Here is a 5,491-nt window from a genome sequence, read left to right on the forward strand (position 1 = left end):
GGCGGACAGTCCCGTGTGGTGGGCTTTCAGCGGACAGTTTCAGGCGGACAGTTGGACGGACAAGGTTTTTCGGAATTTCCGAAAAACTGTCCGCTGAAACCTTGTTTCAGCGAACAGTCCGCTCGTGTGTAGGCTTGTTCGTCAAACAAAGTTGCGCGCATGCTCAGAAGGATTTTCACGCTGAAAGCTATAATGCAGTGTATAGGACGTCGTATTTTTCGTCCCGTCGTACGTGCCGTTCACGTCATCGCGCACGGTTTCAGCAAACGTGTTCGTCCGTCGTGTGGGCCATGTCCGTCATGCTAATTTTGAGCGGACTGTTTGCTGAAACTGTTGGACGGACAAAGTTGGGCGAACAGTCCGCGCGTGTGTACGCGGCCTAAGTGAGAAGTCTGCCATGTACAGCATAGGGGGCACTCAGTTACTTGTAGGATGCACTCAATACTTGGTCGGGGCTCCTTTTGCATGAATTACGGCATCAATGTGGCGTGGCATGGAGGGGATCAGCCCGTGGCTGCTGAGGTGTTATGGAAGCCCTGGTTGCTTTGATAGCGGCCTTCACCTCATCTGCATTGTTGGGTCTGGTGTCTCTCATCTTCCCTTGACAATACCCCACCAGATCCTCTATGGGGTTTAGGTCGGGTGAGTTTGCTGGCCAATCAAGCACAGAGATCCCATGATCATGTGACCCGGTATTGGTAGTTTTGGCAGTGTGGGAGGTGCCAAGTCCTGCTGAAAAATGAAATCGGCATCTCCATAAAGCTGGTCAGCGGAGGGAAGCATGACATGCTCCAGAATTTCCTGCTCGAGGGCTACACTGACTTTGGACTTGATAAATCACGGTGTGGACCAACACCAGCAGAGGATGCGGCTCCCCAAATCGTCACCGACTGTAGGAAATTTTGCATGTAATATGGAAATCAAGGTCCCAGAATCTGGAGAAGGAGTGGAGAGGCACGGAATCCAAGTTGCATGAGGTCCGGTGTGAAGTTTCCACAGTCAGTGATGATTTTGGGGAGTCGGGTCATCTGCTGGTGTTGGTCCATCAAGTCCAAAGTCAGCGCCGCCCTCTGGTAGGAAATTCCGGAGCTCTTCGCGCTTCCCTCCGCTGACCAGCTTTATGGAGATGCTGATTTAATTTTCCGGCAGGACTTGGTACCTCCCACGCTGCCAGAACTACCAATACCTGGTCACATGATCAGGGGATCACTGTGCTTGATTGGCCAGCAAACTCGACCTGACCTAAACCCCATAGAGAAGCTGTGGGGTATTGTCAAGAGGAAGATGAGAGACACCAGACCCAACAATGTTGATGAGTTGAAGGCCACAATCAAAGCAACCTGGGCTTCCATAATACTTAAGCAGTGCCAGGGGCTGATCACCTCCATGCCACGCCACATTCATGCCAAAGGACCCCCCGACCAAGGATTGAGTGTATATATACTGTACAGGGACATACTTTTTACTAAGCCAATATTTATGTAATATATATATATATATATATATATATGTATATATATATTGGTCTTATGTAATATTCTATTTTTCCAAGATACAGAATTTTGGGTTGCCATTCGCTGTAAGCCATAATCACCAAAATTAAAAGAAAGAAATGCTTGAAACGTATCGCTCTGTGTGTAACGAGTCTATATCAAATATATGAGTTTTGCTTTTTTTTTTTTTAATGGAATGACTGAAAGAAATTGACTTTTTGATGATATTCTAATTTCACGAGACGCACCTGTATATCTGAAAACCAATCAATCAATCCCGATGTACTGACGGCCGGTCTCATTTCTTGAGGCTCAAAAATACTACGACAACTACAAATACCCCTCCCCCCCCCCCAAATGCCCCTTTTTGGAAAGTAGACAGTCTGAAGCATTTGGTAAGAGGCGGGGCGAGTTTTTTTTTTAAGTTGAAATTTTTGGTCGCAATTTTCTTGAAAATTAAAAAAATAATACTTTTTTTTTTGCACATTTTATTATTATTATTTTTTTTTTTTTACACACTGTAACTGTTGCAGTACAGCGTCATCATATGACTGGTGTGATGGTGATCAGGAAAACTGAAAGGTTACAATATGTTTATAAAAAATATATATATATATATATATTAAATTTTTAAACATTTAAAAAAAAAATTTTACTTTTTTTTTTTTTTTTACTGTGTAAATGTCATCATATGACTGGTGTGATGGTGATCAGGAAAACTGAAAGCCTACAGTATGTTAAAAAAAAATATATATATATATGTATTTCATTTTTAAACATTTAAAAAAAAATTAAACTTTTCTTTTTACTGTGTAAATGTCATCATATGACTGGTGTGATGATGATCAGGAAAACTGAATGGTTACAGTATGTTAAAAAAAAATGTAAAAAAAAGTATTTAATTTGTAAACATTTAAAAAAAAAGTATATTTTTTTTTTTTTTTTTTTTACTGTGTAAATGTCATCATATGACTGATGTGATGGTGATCAGGAAAACTGAAAGCCTACAGTATGTTAAAATATTATATATATATATATATATATATATATATATATATATATATATATATATATATATATATGTGTGTGTATTTCATTTTTAAACATTTAAAAAAAAATGAAACTTTTGTTTTTACTGTGTAAATGTCATCATATGACTGGTGTGATGATGATCAGGAAAACTGAATGGTTACAGTATGTTAAAAAAAAAAATATTTAATTTTTAAACATTTAAAAAAAAAAATGTTACTTTTTTTTTTACTGTGTAAATGTCATCAAAGGCCTGGTGTGATGGTGATTAGGAAAACTGAAAGCCTACAGTATGTTAAAAAAAATAATATATATATGTATATACAGTGGTGTGAAAAAGTGTTTGCCCCTCCTCATTTCCTGTTTCCTTTGCATGTTTGTCACACTTAAGTGTTTCGGAACATCAAACCAATTTAAACAATAGTCAAGGACAACACAAGTAAACACAAAATGCAATTTGTAAATGAAGGTGTTTATTATTAAAGGTGAAAAAAAATCCAAACCATCATGGCCCTGTGTGAAAAAGTGATTGCCCCCTAAACCTAATAACTGGTTGGGCCACCCTTGAGCAGCAACAACTGCAACCAAGCGTTTGCGATAACGTGCAATGAGGCTTTTACAGCGTCCTGGAGGAATTTTGGCCCACTCATCTTTGCAGAATTGCCATAATTCAGTTACATTAGAGGGTTTTCGAGCATGAACGGCCTTTTTAAGGTCATACCACAACATCTCAATAGGATTCAGGTCAGGACTTTGGCTAGGCCACTCCAAAGTCTTCATTTTGTTTTCTTCAGCCATTCGGTGGTGGACTTGCTGGTGTGTTTAGGATCATTGTCCTGCTGCAAACCCAAGTTCCTTTCAGCTTGAGTACACGAACAGATGGTCGGACATTCTCCTTCAGGATCTCTTGGTAGACAGCAGAATTCATAGTTCCTTTTATCACGGCAAGTCTTCCAGGTCCTGAAGCAGCAAAACAGCCCCAGACCATCACACTACCACCACCATATTTTACTGTTGGTATAATGTTCTTTTTATGAAATGCAGTGTTCCTTCTACGCCAGATATACTTGGACACACGCTTCCAAAGAGTTCCACTTTTGTCTCATCGCTCCACAGAATGTTGTCCCAAAAGTCTTGGGGATCATCAAGATGTGTTGTGGGAAATTGAGACGAGCTTTGATGTTCTTTTTGCTCAGCAGTGGTTTTCTCCTTGGAACTCTGCCATGCAGGCCATTTTTGCCCAGTCTTTTCCTGATGGTGGAGGCATGAACGCTGACCTTAACTGAGGCAAGTGAGGCCTGCAGTTCCTTGGACGTTGTTGTGGGGTCTTTTGTGACCTCTTGGATGAGTCGTCGCTGCGCTCTTGGGGTAATTTTGGGCGGCCGGCCACTCCTGGGAAGGTTCACCACTGTTCCATGTCTTCGCCATTTGTGGATAATGGCTCTCACTGTGGTTCGCTGGATTCCCAAAGCTTGGAAATGGCTTTATAACCCTTTCCAGACTGATAGATCTCAATTACTTTCTTTCTCAATTGTTCCTGAATTTCTTTGGGTCTCGGCATGATGTGTAGCTTTTAAGGATCTTCTGGTGGACCTTACTGTGTCAAGCAGCTCCTATTTAAGTGATGCCTTGATTGTGAACAGGTGTGGCAATAATCAGGCCTGGGTGTGGCTAGAGAAATTGAACTCAGGTGTGGACAACCACAGTTATAGTATGTTTTAACAAGGGGGGCAATCACTTTTTCACACAGGGCCTTGATGGTTTGGATTTTTTTTCACCTTTAATAATAACACCTTCATTTACAAATTGCATTTTGTGTTTACTTGTGTTGTCCTTGACTATTGTTTAAATTGGTTTGATGTTCCGAAACACTTAAGTGTGACAAACATGCAAAGGAACAGGAAATGAGGAAGGGGGCAAACACTTTTTCACACCACTGTATATATATATATGTATTTCATTTTTAAACATTTAAAAAAAATGAAACTTTTTACTGTGTAAATGTCATCATATGACTGGTGTGATGATGATCAGGAAAACTGAATGGTTACAGTATGTTAAAAAAAAAATGTATTTAATTTTTAAACATTTAAAAAAAAAAAATGTTACTTTTTTTTTTACTGTGTAAATGTCATCAAAGGCCTGGTGTGATGGTGATCAGGAAAACTGAAGCCGATAGTATGTTAAAAAAAATACATATAATATATATATATATATATATATATATATATATATAATATATATATATATATTTCATTTTTAAACATTTTAAAAAAAATGAAACTTTTGTTTTTACTGTGTAAATGTCATCATATGACTGGTGTGATGATGATCAGGAAAACTGAATGGTTACAGTATGTTAAAAAAAAAAAAAAATGTAAAAAAAAGTATTTAAGTTTGTAAACATTTAAAAAAAAAGTAAATTTTTTTTTTTTTTTTTTTTTTTTTACTGTCTAAATGTCATCATATGACTGATGTGATGGTGATCAGGAAAACTGAAAGGTTACAGTATGTTAAAAAAAAAAAATGTATTTAATTTTTAAACATTTAAAAAAAATAAGTTATTATTATTTTTTTTTTTTTACTGTGTAAATGTCATCATATGACTGGTGTGATGTTGATCAGGAAAATGAAAGGTGACAGTATGTTAAAAAAAAAAAAATGTAAAAAAAAGTATTTAATTTGTAAACATTTAAAAAAAAGTAATTTTTTTTTTTTTTTTTTTTTTTTACTGTGTAAATGCCAGTCATATGATGACATTTACACAGTAAAAAAAATAAAAATAAATAATAACTTATTTTTTTAAATGTTTAAAAATTAAATACATTTTTTTTTTAAACATACTGTAACCTTTCAGTTTCCTGATCACCATCACATCGATGGTGATCAGGAAAACTGAAAGGTGACAGTATGTTAAAAAAAAAAATGTGCGATCACATGACACCTAGTAAACAATAGTCATTAAATTA

The sequence above is a fragment of the Lithobates pipiens genome, unplaced genomic scaffold (assembly GCF_037356315.1).
Source record: "Lithobates pipiens isolate NorthernLeopardFrog02 unplaced genomic scaffold, aLitPip1_a1.2 Scaffold_22, whole genome shotgun sequence".
Lineage (NCBI taxonomy): Eukaryota > Metazoa > Chordata > Amphibia > Anura > Ranidae > Lithobates > Lithobates pipiens.